Consider the following 16255-nt stretch of genomic DNA (forward strand, 5'->3'; position numbering starts at 1 on the left):
TATATTACTTACGGAAGTGTAGTTGTAAATAAAGTTAGTTTTTAAGGTTGAGGATCTGATATGATTTGCCTCTCAGATCTTTTGTCCCATAGATTAATCTAATGTCAATCTGTTGAACTATATCATTTATTTATTTATTCTGATGGTGAGATGAGGCAAACAATGGTGAATCCAAGAGAGAAAGAGAGAGATAAATAAAAAGGGATAAAGAGGTCTGTTACTAAGGTCCACAGAAAAGCTAATCTAAACTGCTAATCCCTAGAAATCCCCAAAGGAGAAATTTAGCCAACTCTATTAGACTTAAGTTGAAGTCATTGAGAGATAAAGGAATATAAAACACAAAGCTACAATATTTGAGAAATTTACTTTTTTAAATCACAAAATCATTTTCTTAATGTTGTCTTGAATTAGGTGCTTTTGTCTCTTGGGGTTAGAGTAAGATAGAGATAACCTTCTTTTATATTCATACTACAGGCCCAGTGCACAAATTCATGCATGGGTGGGTCCCTCAGGGTGGCCTGTGGGGATCTGGCTGAAACCCACAGTCCCACGCCACCTGCCCCTCCTTCTTGCTTCTCTAGCTCATCTTGGCCCCACTGCATTCAGTCAGTCCTGATCAGGAGAGGTTTGTGCCACCACAGTGGCACTTGCCAGCCATGAGCTCTGCATCTGGCATCCACACGGGGGGGTGGGGGGAGTGGGGTGGCCAGGATGTGATCAGCCCTCTGGACAGGCAGTGAGATGCCCTTGCATGCCCAGGATCTGGATCCGTCCCGCTGACATTCGTGCTGGTTGTCCAGAGCCACTTGGCAGCCACTTTTATATAATTTCTTCCTTGTAGAGCATCTAGGGTGGGGAAGCGGCCACAGTGCCCGAGGCCAACTTCCAGGAGGCCAGCAGTGCTGTGGGGATCCTGGCTGCAGGGATTGTGCCTGTGGCGTAGGTCAGGCCGTTGGTGATTGGCCCGTTCTCCAAAGATTGGACCTGAGGACTACTGAGGGAGTGAGTGCCTGCCACCCGGCTGTGGGAGCACATTGACCACAAGGGGGCAGCTCCTGCATTGAGCATCTGCCCACTGGTGGTCAGTGTGCGTCATAGTGACCAGTTATCGGTCATTTGGTCACGTAGGCTTTTATATATATATAGAAGATATATAACCAACACTAGAGAATAGCAACAATATAGATTAAATAATGCAATCAGAAATAAATTCTTAATTTTTGCCAAGTGATGTAGTTTTGACATCTGAATTTTGTCTTTTTCTATAAATATATTTTTATTGATTTCAGAGAGGAAGGGAGAAGGAGAGAGAGATAGAAACATCAATGATGAGAGAGAATCATTGATTGACTTCCTCCTGCACACCCACATTGGGGGATCAAGCCACAACCCTGGCATGTGCCTGACCAGAATCAAACCATGACCTCCTGGTCCGTAGGTCAATGCTTAACCACTAAGCCAGGCCAGATTGGCTGAATTTTCTCTTAAGACGCCTTTCATAGTTTTTCTTTTATTATTCCCCAAATTACAATTAAGTTCCTTGCTATTCAAAGTCCTCCTCAATTTCACCCAACCAAATATTTCCTTTACCTTATCATTATCCAACGGTGCTTTAAAATTACTGTAAAAAGTAACGCTTCCTAAAATTTAATTCCGTGTCTTTCAATTCATTTTTTTCCTCAGTGGAAAGTTTACTTTTTCACCACTTCCCCACATATATATTTGCCCTGCTTTAAGATTTTAAAGATAGATATTTCTGAAGCTCAAGCACCCATACAATATTTTTTCCTCTCTCTAACCCCTGACAACTTCCCCCAGCCCTGCATATTGTTTTTATTTGCTTTAATTCACTTGTAATTTTCTTAGTATTAGATCTATTTATATATACATATTCCATATATTATTGTGTATTATTAATATATAATCAACTATAATTATCATTATAATAATATTATATGTATAATATATTTTATAATGATAAGTACCATCTCTCTCTCTCGTATTATATTTAAAGAAGAGAGGCTGTGGCACCAACCTGGTTTCCTGCTCAGTTAGAATCAATGCATGAATCTAAAGAGTTCCTGAAAATACAAAGCGTGGTTATGTTTTCCAAGTGAGTGAAACTGGAGATGGCAAAACCAGCACTGACCATCCCCTCACATGACCTATCAGGGTGCCTGGTGCATAAGGAGCCTTCAAATACATGTTCAACACTAAATATTCATTTAAAAACTAGAATACATTAAAAATAGTAAATGCACAGTTTAAATTTTGAACTCTATGAGCTCAGCCATATCTCTGTACACTGTAGCAAGATTTACAAAACTGCAAATCCTTTTCCCAATTTTGTTGTAAAATAGCATTGGGTTTTATAAGAGAGACTATTTTTATAATTATTCTTTAGAAACATTTTCATATTCCATTAGTAAATCTCTTCCCCACCCCAGCGAAGATTGATGGAATTTTCGGCACATCTATCATTTTTATCCCCTCCAAAAGACAGAACTGCTGGGCTTGGATATTAATGCCACATCATGTAGTAGGATAAACAGGCCATTAGCATAAAACATACATACCTCTTTTTATTGAAAAACCCATTTTATGACAGAAGGAAGCTAAAATTTGCATTTAAATAGAGACTATTCCACTAAGATACTACTACATTTTTAAAGTATATGATTTTGATAAGGTTGATAAATACTGCCACTATCACAGATTTTTGGAGAAAGAATTCAAGGAATGAAAAACTGTTTTCCATGCTAACAAACTTAAGCATGTATAATCTCTTTGTTCAGGACTTTTTATCTCTTATATTCTCCATCAATCACAGAGTCACTTTTCAATATTGAAAGTGTTTTAAAGTTTAAAGCATTACATGGTATGGTTAGATTCTTATTTATGCAAAAATCAGTTATATTCTAGATGTGACTGTCCTATACTAAAATCATTTACTGTCAGTTACCTCCTGGGTATACAAAAATGTGAATCTCTCTCTTAGTGGGCTCTTGTTACTCTGCAGTGTCTGAAATTTTCTGGTACACATGCGGTCTTGGGAGAAAAAATATAGAATAATTATTATCTAATTATTTTCAGTCAATAAAAAACACATGTCAGTGATGCTAAAATTTTATGGAGCTTAACAGCTGTATGTGAGCTTACAAAAAATATCTATATTCAGGGGTTCTTATTTGAGTCAGGCATTGACAGATGATGAATGTTGTCCACAGAAATACAGATAGTGGGTGGTAATGGATGATGCTAAATGACAAAGACGTATTTGTCTTGTGTTGACACAGAGAGTTAACTTGTTGAAACAGAATCATGTAACGATAATTCTTACCTACCACCATGTTTGATTAATAATTTAAAGAAGTTAAACAAAAAAACAAACACAAATGTGGGATTTCCCTTTGAAGGAGCTATCAACAATCAATCATGGTTCCCAAGAAATTTACTTCTCTTGCACTAGGACCCTGTTTGGTATTGGATTAGCAGATACATTCTGAATGATGTATGCAAAACACATAGCTCACAAAAGAAGCCTTTTGAATTTGAGGGCTTCCCAGTTTTACACTGTTGGATACATGAATGTAAAACGTTTATTTGATCACCACCCCATCCCTAGACACACATGAAATCTATAAGTCTAGGATGACTCAGAAGAGACAATCTATAGAGACCAATCGTATTTTGCTAAAATAATTTACTTTTTAAAAAAAATAGAAACTCTGTTCTTTACCATTAGCACATCGACAAGTCATCTGGTCCACATCAGAAGCCTCCTTATCAGAAACTCTTCTGGAGACCAGGCATTCTGACTCCATCTTCTCAAGGATTTTCATCTCCAAGAAGAGAACCATGGGCTTGTGGTTAAATCTTTTCTTCACACTTCTGTTCTTAAACTGATCATACCCCTCCCCCCACTGCATTAAACACATACTTCCCCTATTGTCTTTCTGAAAATATTCATATTAAATCCATACTGATTCCTTAAAGTCTTGAAAGAATAATTCACATTACATATCTGACATAGACTATTTTTTTCTGATTATACATATCTCCCTTTTTAAAAGTACCTACAATTCCTAGCTAGAAACTTACAGGAATATGAATTTGCTCCCCTTTCATTATACCTGCACACACTTTCCTGCATGTTTTGACATTTATTCAATGTCTGATAAAATTAGTGGTTTATTTACATTATGAGCACTAACACATTTGTCAAGTCAAAGTATCTTTACATAAGAAAAAATGTGACATTAATTAACCTTGTACAGTAGTTCCTGTACAATGTTCTAATAAGCTCTGCCTGAATAAATCCTGGGAATAAATATTTAGCAAAGTGGACCTACCCTAACATGCTCAATAAATTCTACTCATTCCTCCTATGCCCCCATCACCTTCTGCAGAGTAAGTGATGTCCAAAAGAATACATAGGATGACAGAAGGAGGAAAAGTGCCTGAAAAACACACAGGGTCAAGACAAATTTGTGAATAAGTACAAGAGAAAGACATTAAAACAAACTGTTCAATTTCACTTTAAAGTTCTGAACCTACTAGTATATATTCATTTAATACTTAGAATAAGGCTATACTAAATTATCAACCTTATTTTTGACATGAGAAACTGAATCTTCAGACATGTAAGTAATTTCTCTAAGCTCACACATCAAATAATGAAGCAAGATTGAGTTGGGGTGTCTTAATGCCTAAATTAACTTGCTTTTAATGATGACAGCATTTCCCAATGGGTGCTCCATGGAACAGTATTATGGTCAGGAGAAGGTCAGGAGAATGTTAAATTAAGTTTGACAAGTGTTGAAATAAACAAATATCCCTTTATTTCTTAAACATAAGACCTCTCATACTTTATAATGAACTGTCATGTAAGTTGAATCTTGCAAAGGGGGATATAGATTTTAATATTTATCAACTTAACTTTGTGTTTGCTCTATATCAGATTAAACCCTGAAACCAGGATTTCTTAAAATTCTCTCTGAGAAATGTTGGCCTTATGTTTCCACGCCATAAGAGTCTAAGTATCTAAGTATCAGAGAAGAAACAATATCACCAAATCCTTAACTGAGCAGAAAATTCATCTCCTTAATTTGACCTTTCCTTTTGACAAACTGGTCTCATCTAGCACGCTCAACTCTCACCCAACTCTCTATTTCACATCCACTCCCTTAGTCATTAAGTCCCAGGACAATGAGGTTCTGGTCGGCATCAAATAATCTGTCAGAGCAAAGCCGTGGGTCTATTGATCACAGGGACAGTTTTAGTCAAACTGGAGATAACGTCTAAGCTTTAGTGTGTTTCAGCTCCAAACCAAGAAAACCAGTAGGACCCCACCAACCATACCTGTAAGGAAACCAGACAGAGTGCTGTTATGGCTGATATCAGGATCAGATGCAATTATCAGCTACCCCCTCTCCTAGAGTCTATCAATCAATAAAGACCGAGACCTTTACTCCCTTAGTCTCCTATATAATCCATCCCCGAAGCCATTTCAGGAGCCAGGACTTTGAGCCTGACCTTAACTGTGACTCTGGGCATTGCTCCATTTCCTAAATAATCAACTTTTACTTTCTGGCTGCAAACTCCTGTTGGAGTTTGACTGGGCTTTGATGCAAGGTGGAAAATAAATCCCGTTAGTTCAGTAACAAATCTGCATTGGAATGCTGGCCAGAAAAAAGTACTTCTACTTAGAAAAATCATCTGGAACCCATGATGCATAAATAAATACAGGTGATGTTTTAATTAATATTAGCTCTAAGAGGAAACTGGAAATCAATAGGTTAACGATGCATCTTCCCTTCTGCCTTTGGCTGATGCTAATGAAAATGTAAAATATGTTAAAATAGTACAAGTGACACTAAAATAACCTGAAACTTCAGCTTCAATATTGAGAATCCAAAATACCCTGGTGATTTAGGGTGAGTATAGATAGATTTCCCACACTGAGCAAGGAGAGCAAGTCTTCTCCACGTTATAGTTGTTCTATACCTGATATATGATTTTTTAAATGAAATTGTTCTCTTATCTCAGACTGAGCTCATTTTCTTGAGCTTCCAAAAGACTTCATTTTTATTTAAGAAAACAATCACTGCTGTGTATTGTGCTGAATTACATCTAAAAATCCAAACCATTTCTGCAGCAAATTCTATTAGCTGTCTTAATATCCTGTTTTAATAAGGACTTCACTATTGAGATAAAAATTAAATGTTTGCCAGAGTGATGCATTAATAACTCAAAACCTTTAATTACAGCAGTGACCAACTTAATTAAACTCTACACTACAAACTGTCGGCCTCATATCATGGACCCTTATGTGATTGGATTGTAGCTGAACTATTAAAAAAGTTATCCCATGTTTCAGAATATGATACAAATTCTCCACTTATGAGTAAATGGTCTTTGTTTTCAATTGGGAGAACAAAAACACTCAATGCAAACCCAACATTGACAATGAAGGCACGATTATTATTTTATTAATTTTATTTCTGTACAGTTCACGGATGGTTACTACTAACAAATTTTAAGTAATTATTTTAAAAATGAAGCAAGTTGAAAAAAATAAATAAGTGAGGTGTGTCTGTTCAAGTACTGCTGAGTTTCTCAGTGATGTTACTCCTCAGCGAAGTTTCTAGATTCTCCTCCTTTTTCTTCCTTAATCTATGGCTACTAGGGTTTGGGGATTAGAATAGTGGACTGCAAATTTGAGCATGAATGAAAATCACCTGTAGGGCTTGTTACAAACAGATTGCTGGCCATCTCTCTGAGTTTCTGATTCAGTAGACCTGAGTGAGGCTCAAGTCTGCATTTCTAAAACGTTTTCAAATGTCTCTACTGCTCCTGCACCAGAGACCACACTTTGAGAACCATTTGTATAGAATAAACAGGGCTCAGTGTTCCTTATGGACTTTTATGGAGAAAAAGAGAGAGAGAAAGAGATGGAGTGAGGTAAAAAAAAAAAAAATTCCCAAAGATAAATCTGATCTCTTCCTAAATCCTTAACATTTCTGGATGCCTTTTTTACTCTTGGTGACCCCATATGACCTCAACTAATAGTTTACACTAATGTGATGACTCAGAGATTGAGTTGCCACACCTGATAGTCTTAAAGTTTAGGCTAATCATGACAGAAAGACTAATCACGTGACTTAGGGTAGAGCTTTGGTCAGAAGTTTCAATTGACAGAGTCTGAGTTTAACCATGTGGCTAATAAATTAGTCATGGCTACATAATGATGTTTCAATAAATCTCTAGACCCTGAAGCTTGGGTGGAATGCCTGAGTAGGCGATATCCCATGTATATTGTTATAGGAATGCTGGGAGGGAGAGTAACACATCCTGAGAACAATGGAGACTCACTTATGGAACTCTCAGGCACTCTGGGTCTCTTCCTTTGGCTGGTTCTGATTTGTAGTTTCCCTGTAATGAGCCTTTTGCATGAATATAGCAGTTTTAGTGTATCCTATGAGTCTTTTTAGAACATTATCGAATCTGAGGGTGGTTTGGGGAAAGCACTAATCTTGCAGTTGGTGTCAGAAATATGGGTCATCTTGTGGGGACTTTCCTTCTAATGTTGCAGTCTGACCCTAATTCCTTGCAGTTGGGGGCCAACATCTTGAATAGACCTGATATTCTGAAGGACTGTGCCTTAAACCTCAAATTTCAGCTAATTCTGGGGGTGAGGATAAGGGCATGAGAGAGACTGAGAAATGACTATAGGATGCCAAGTGAAACCATGAGCGACCCAATTTTACATATACCTCAAGTAAGAACACTTTCACCAAAATAGTAACTTTCCTCCACATATCATTATCTCCACATCAACAAAAATACACCCACTAAGGAACAAAATTGTAGACTTTAGGTATTGCTATTTTTAATATGTTAAATTAATATCTTTCCTAGTTTTCTACACATCTCAAAAGCTGCCACTCTATACCTTGTAAATGTGTAAATTCAGATATCTATGCTTTCAACTTCCTCTGGTTTGAGGAATGTTTAAGGTTTCATAGGACCCAGGAACACCCTATCAAAAATCTTAGAGCATCCATTCCACATATTAAAAGGGAAAGAGGTCATCCAAAGAGGGCATCCTGCTCTTCTCATGTATTTTAATCCTCAGAACCTTTAGCAGCTGCAAACAAGATATGAGAATTCCTGTAAAATGTTTCTCCTTTGAGATCAGACAGACCTTTTTATAAAAAAAAAAAAAAAGGTTATCGAATTCTCTTCAGTTCTTTATAGGCTGTGGTGGGGGCTGGCAAGGGTGGGAGAAGGCTCACTCACGTAAGGGATATACATAGAAAAAATTAGTGTTAATTTAAATATCTTCGTTCCCCTCAGTGGAGCTCATTCTAATATTGCTTAATCGTTAAGTACCTGCAGAGCAATACTGTGTCTCCAAAGTAAAAAAGCTGAAGTCCAACAAATAATTGTCATTGGTGGCAATTATTTTGCAATTTAAAGTATAATGACTTGTAACGTGTTCTTTTTCCCCCTGAATACTTTATATGCCCATCATTTACTTACTTTGAATTGTATTTTTTCTCAACAACAGTTCTGCAACTGGATTAGGGATTCTATATATAAATTCGACAAAGAATTTAGCACTCTCCATGTAGGGCTCCGTGCCAGGCTTTGGAGATAAAAATATGAAGAACAAAAGGCAAAAGATTTCTGCACTGGGAAAAGCAAAACTATGGCTGCAGCATTTTCTATTTAGCTTTGTAACAACATATTTAATTAAAATCCCTCCATGTGCTTGGCACTCAAAGATACTGATGGACTCTTTGAACATTTTATAGTTTAAAGCTTGTAAAAATATGAATATATTTGTGAGCATCCCATTCAGGTAGACTATTTCCAATGAGAACAAAGAAGAGAGAGCTATACATTCTAAAAATAAGTCATGTAAGACAGTTCCTCTTCAATTTAAATATAAAGTGCTATTTAATTCATAAAATGTAAAAAAAAACCCACAAGAATACATGCACTTTTTTTCTAAAGGAAAAATGGATGTTAGTAGACAATTCATACACATAAGTAAATATCCTTTATTGCCTTACATCTTCTGCAACTTCACTTGATAGAAAGACTCTTACTCCTTCCCCCAACAACATTCATTCTACTATTTTTGTATTTTATATACAGGGGTGGGCAAAAGTAAGTGTATAGTTGTGAGTAGGTGAAACATAGTTTATTCTTGTATTATTTATTCTTGCATTATTTATTTGTATTACCACTGTAAACCTATTTTTGCCAACCCCTGTATTACATTATCTGAAATGCTTGTTGCTTTAGAAAATATTTCCCTGCAAAAGTTTCTATAAAAAAGTGAACTTCTCCCCCTTAGGTTATATTTCATAAGGATTAAGAACATTAGGTGTCTTTCTTTTGATACCTGCCATAAAAGCACTTACTTGAATAATGGCCCAAAGTGGCCAATCTTCTACAGCTATTTCTGAGTCACTATGCACGAGAATGACAAGTGAGAGATGCGACCCAAGTATTCCCACTGGGAAGAGGCTCCATCATCATCTGTCTAACGGTGATGTAGCTCCTTAAATGAAGGGCTCAATACTGAGCTCATTTTGGAAATATGCCAAAGTCATCTTTGCTCACTAAACCCTGCTGGCAGTTGAAATGCTATAGTAGAAATATTACAAAAGTGACTCTAACAAGAGAAATTCATATTTTCCCTGAAGTTTAGGATGGTTCATTTTCAACACCTTTCTCTCATCGCATTTCTCCTCAGAAGACTAATGATTGGTTCACATATGTATATATTTAATAATTCTATGTATCAACTAATTCATGATCAACTATTGTTTACCTTTTACTTTATTAGGGTATAGATTTATACTAATAAGACTGCATCACAAATCAGATGTGGTAATGTAGCACACTAAATTATGATTACGTTAAACAAACTTTCAGATTAGCATGCCCTAAAACATAATCAGTGACAACAATAAAATTTCAGAGTAAATATAGAAAAAATACTAGTTGATGCGAACTTCATTAACAGTAATCTGACAATATATATTAAGGTCTAAATTCAATAGCGTTCTATTCCTGTATTGACCAATGCTGGGCCATTTCCTTGTCTTAATCTTAAAATGCCAAGGACAAGCTTAGACTCTAGAATCTAGAGGCTATGACAGTAAGCCAACTACAACTGCTTCCTTATCAAGACTAACAGCTAGCTTGAGAATTACTTCAAGACCCTTACCTCACTCTGTACATCAATCCACAACCAGATTATCACAACTCTGTCTAATTTCAACCAGTTCCACACATTGCAAGTCTCATCTCAATATCATACAACTCAGGTACTCAAACGCTATAAATGTACTCTCTCCACATTCCCCTCCTGACACACTACTAACACTAGGTCCAGTTGGTGGCCGCCCTTTTGGTAGCCATCTAACAAACTTAGCTTTGTTTAACCAACAGCTTTTACTGCTGCCATTGGAAAGGGCAACAGTCAACAGCCTCAAAGCATTTGAAACATTACATGGAAAGGAAGGTTTTATTTGCACAAATGTATCTTTAGAAATCAATCCAAATTCAACTCATATCCACATTTATTATAGAAAAATATTCCACAGTAGAAGATGCCTAAATGAATTAGCATATTCATAGGGTAGAATATCATAATGTCATGAAAAATAAAGTATTAAAAATATGATATAGTACTGTGTTCAAAGGGAATACAAAATGATACTCAAAATGAGTATTGTCTTCTGCTCCACCAAATCTGTTTATCAAATTTTGTCTATTTCTGTAAAGCTCATTAACATCTATTTTGTTGCTCCAGTCAAAATTTATGGTTCATTTTGGTTCCTAATTTGTTTTTATATATTTTCCAAAACTATATTCCTTGCTTTAATGACAATATATTTGGCCACTTTTTTTTTTTTTTTAACTGTATGTGTGTTTCCTATTCTTGAAGCCACTACTCTCTTTCCAAAGATACCGCAAAACCAATTGGTCTTGCATTTTTAACTTTTAAGTTAATTCTCAACACAACTGCTGGTTTGATCATTTGCAAATGGAAATTAGATATAGCCTGAGCCTCTTCAGCATTCACTCATTGAAACTGGAATAACATCTAAACTGATTATGGGAAATATACTTACATAATATAGGTAGATATATAACTCTTTCCTCTCCAACTTCATCTCTTTTTCTCTTCTAATGCCAATCAACCTCACTAATTTTATTACAGTTGTTCAACTATATAAAGCTCTTACTCCACTTTGGGACTTTATGTGTGTCCCACTTAATTCTCCAGCATATACACTAAGTGGCCAGATTATTATGACCACCCCCTCAGTACAATGAAGTGAATTAGTTATGCAAATAATAATAAAGCCTTGAGAGTATTTGCTTAGGAAGTTTTCAATATTCAGTATTTTTGGAAGTGTCAATGAAGTACTGATGGAATGATCATAATAATCTGGCCGGTCATAATAATCTGGCCACTCAGTATATATATATTTTGGTCTTTTGTTTATTGTTGGAGAAATACAATTTTAAAAAACTAAAAACTTTTCACAACCCAGAAACTGTGTTCACAAAGCTGTAGAGAAAAAGAACATTTTCACTGTCAAATAAACATTAAAGAAGAATGAGATACACATCACAGACAATCTCCACAGGGTTGAGGAAACTTTTTCTGCCAGGGGCCATATGGATATTTATAACATCATTTGCAGGCCATACAATATTATCAACTTAAAAATTAGGCTGCTAGATTTGGTCATTTAATTAATTCACCCCTAATGCCTTGACAGGGCCAGACCAAATGATTTTGTGGGCTGTATAGCCCTTGGGCTAGATATTCCCCACCCCTGCTCTAGGAGATTGCAAAGGCAGAAATTAATCTCACCCTTTTATACAGACAAAGAGATGCAACCCATTACATAGGTACATATTCTGAAGGTAAATAATAACTAGTCCTCAAGTAAGAGGGGTTGACAGCATCTTTGGTCACATATAGTGCATCCTAACTTGTCTGATAATTGAGGCGATGATCTATGTTAATTAACTCAATTTACATGGAAAGAAAGCAAACATACAAAAAACTCATATCTTTATGACTGGAGGTACTTTTACAACTTAACACATTGCGGACCAGTAGTTTTATTGCTAGCTTTACCCAGTGGCCAGATAAGTTTCTCTGAGGACAAAAAATGTTTGACATAAATATTAAAGGCACCCCTTAAAAGTAAATACCCATTGCATTTTGAAGTTATTTATTACATGTTCTTACAAGCTAATATCTTTTTAAAGTATGATACTTGGTAAAACACTGTGTAATATGAAAACAGGAGAATTCTCGTGATCTGTCCACAATGTTTAAGTTACCCACAAAACGAATTCCTATAATCCCACAGAAACTTGGAAATAGGAAAGTGTTTACATTTTTGAAGAGATGGGTTTCAGTTTCTTGAGGAAGCTATTCCAAGAACCTGAAGTCTTTTGTTTTTTAAGTTTTATTTATTTTCTGAAAGATAAATTTAAAAGAAACAGAGAATTAACTTGCTGTGAAAAGTAATATAAATGAAGCCACTTCAAAATGGAGTCAGAGTTGCTATCCCAGAGGAACTGCCTGATATGTCTTACTTCTCAAACCTTTGGAATGCTTAAATTGGGCAAAATAACCTTTGGACTGGGCCAAACCAATATAGAATTTCCAAAAACTGCTTGTAAAGCTAACAGAAAAGCAAACATTCTGACTACCGGACTAAAAATTAAAGATGTCTTTTAGAATTGGCACCACCATTTATAGCTCAGAAATAGCTTGTTTGCACAACTACAGAAATTTCATCCTTGACTTATTAACATCAAGAGATTCCTTTTAGTACTTATGTGTATGTAGGGAGCAGCTCTAGGGCCACAAATAAGTCCCAGCCTGGAGGGCAGAGCTCTCCAGCATAATTAAGCCTGACCTTGTAGCCCTCCCTAATTCCTTCTTAAGTAGCTAATGGGCTGTGGGAGGTGCAGCAAGTGTTGTCAAAACAAGAACATTTGTATACATGTTAATCCACCCTTGTTTTAATCAGATTATAAAATAAAGCATTGGCCTGCAGGCTGGGTCTTCTGTGGTCTCATCCAGGCATGGGAGATCCACCAGGCCCCACCTATATTCTCTTGTCTGTCTTTTCTTCAATCTTTCACCGCCCCTCCTCAGGTTCACCCTTGGCAGTGCTGGCACTGCACACTTATGGAATTCTTTCCCTTCCAATTTTCATAACAATCCTGGACTTCACCCCCTAATTAGAACACTATTTGGTTTTCTGCCTGAATCAGTGCTTCCCAAATAGCTATTCTTTTGGACCTCAAATAAATGTTTTTTGCCTCTCACTTTGGCCTTTTATTTTTAGGTTAACATTATATGTATATGTTTTTTTAAGGTAAATGTTCTGATAGAAGGGGAAGGAACCTCTTTCCTTATTTTCAAAAGGAGAAATCTTGTCTGTGTTTTTATTAAATTTGTATTTGTCCTTATAATATCTTTTTGGACTATTATTTCTAAGTGCAGATACTATCCCAAATTGCTTTCTTTTTTCTCTACCTGTTGTCTCATTGCCATTTCAAAATTTCTAATCATGTTTCTTCCTTTACTGTATTTTACTTACATTCCCAAAGGAGCATACATTCCATTGGCAGTCTATCCTGATTAGTCCATAAAAGTTAAATCGCCTTTGTGTCAGAAATAGAAAATACATAAGGGTATATCTGAGAAATGGTGAAAAAGATCTGAATACTAGAAAACTATGCTATGAAAAATTGAAGAAGTCCTAAATAAGTATAGAAATGTACCCTTTTCATGTGTGAAACACTCCGTATTGTTAAGATAGCAATTCTTCCCAAATTGATCTATAGATTCAACAAAATTCCAGTGAAATCGCAGCTTATTAGTAGAAATTGATAAGCTTATTCTAAAATTCATACAGATATTTAATGAAATAAGAAGACTCTCAACAACTATCAAAAATAACACTGTTGGATAGCTAACATTGCAGAGTGACTGTATACCATCCTTAAAGATAGTCTAAGTTGCTATTTCTGAAGTTAAATTACCAGCCTCACCTATAAAGATTCATTTTTAACTTTGTGGCTGGGAGAGTGTGTCCTTGCCTTTCTTTTTACCTCTCTAGACTTCATTTTGATTTACATTTTGTAAAATCAGTATTCTATTTCCTCATTTCTGATAATGTCTTCCAAGTGTTATTTCTGCATAGGCCACTTAAAAGGGGGGAATTTTACTTTTGTTGAAGAACTCTGATCCAATCTCCACATAGGACACATCTCTCAGTGTTTATTGCACATAGACAAGTATACAGTCTTTCCTCTTTCTTATTGATTTTTCCTATGAATCTCCAAGCAACTGTGTCAAAATGGTCTATATTTAATATTATGTAATTTTATCTTTCATGATGGATTCATTAGAAAATATTTACAATTTAAATATTTTTAATATAATAGTACTCATCTAATTTAAATATCTTAATTAAAAGTCAATCATCTACTGAAATACTCAGTAGATGTTGGTTTGCATATTGTATAAGTAACATGATAATTTACCCAACATCCAACTAGAAAATTAATCTCAAATACACACACACACACACACACACACAATTCCTGAAAGGTCTACAGAGGAATCCTCCACAAATTGTTCAGGTTAGAAAAGGGGAGACAATCTCACTTTCACTGAACACTACTGATGCTGAGCAGCTATTCAAGAGAGAAATGGTCTTTTTAAATATAGACTCCTATGAGTTTGATATCTTTCTTTTCAAGTTCTTGAGGGTATTACTCTTCTCTCACAAAGAAAGGCCAATCTTTTGTGATGCTTTGAAAAGAAAGAGAGTATTTAAAGCATAGATGGTACAATGCCTGAAAAACTCCATTCACATCACAATTAAGCTGCAGGCCATGTCTTCTAAAACTGTATAGCCAAAGTTACTGCAAAGCTTGCTAGCCCAGGGATCACGACAGAGCACGCCTTGAAAACTGACCCTCATTCTGTGTTGCTTTTAAGTTGTACTTCCCCTAGGAAAACTTCCCTACTGCCTTCCTACTTCACCTCTTCTGCATTCTGATACCTCTTTTTTTGAACAACATAATATACCATTTATTATGTGGTCACTTTTTTATACTTTTCATAGACTATGTAGGTATTCTTAGGAGGTTGATGGTAAATATAGAAAATAATACCTTTAATCCTTGAAGTGCTAAGTTTTTTTTTTCTGCTTTATATCTCACCATGCTTACCTGTTAGCTGAGAATACCTAAAATAATAAATTGATGCTTTTAAAATAGATAATCTAAAATCTTCTATTTTCCCAAGATAGTTTTTACAGAGGAATTAAGGCTCTGTGTTATATTGACTATTAGAGTTTGCTTGAGTTGGCACTATACACATATTATTTAGTAAGGATCAGTCCAAATATGTTTTGCTTTTTTCTTAGACCCATCCTTTGGCAGAATAACTAGATTCCACAACAGAAAACAAATTTGGTACTAAATATTTTTATGCATTTTCTGATATTGGGTATATATTTAAACATTTACTCAAAATTAAATGTGTCAAATGGAGAAAATTATTGCCTGTTAGTGTTGGAAATAAGAGTTATATATTAAAATATTTTAACAAGTTGATATTTCAAGATAATGCATATTTCTGTTTGCATGACCTACTCAAGTAGTGTCAATGAACTACTTAAGGTTCAGAGAATAAGACTTCAAAATTTTAAGACACTACGTGTGAGCAGAATTTCTAAGGAGCAGCTCTGCGTTTATTTTTCACATTGGAGTTTAGTGCAGTGGGTGAGTGAAAACACTGGTGTCCTAATGAGGTAAATCTTTAATTCCCAATTACCATCCCTGTAGCATGTGCTTTCCAAGTTAGTTTTTCAGTTTTATGACTATGTCTGAATTAAGATAACTGTTAATTGACTATTTTCATCTTTGGTCATATTTACTGTAGTTGTATTTTTGCTCTTCCCAAAAAACACTCACAAATGATGTAGCATTACTAGTGAGAAGTGTTTTTTGTTTTTTGTTTTGTTTTGTTTTTTGTTTTTTTTTTGTGTGTTTAATTTCTTATAGAGAGTCTCTTTTCTATTTCAGGTGGAACAGTACCCATGAAATGTCACCAGTAAGTTGTTCCCTGAGGAAACTTCCATAACCAGGCTTCATTTTCAGTGTTTTCTCATTGGTTATA

This window comes from Myotis davidii, unplaced genomic scaffold, assembly GCF_000327345.1.
Source record: "Myotis davidii unplaced genomic scaffold, ASM32734v1 scaffold210, whole genome shotgun sequence".
Classification (NCBI taxonomy): domain Eukaryota; kingdom Metazoa; phylum Chordata; class Mammalia; order Chiroptera; family Vespertilionidae; genus Myotis; species Myotis davidii.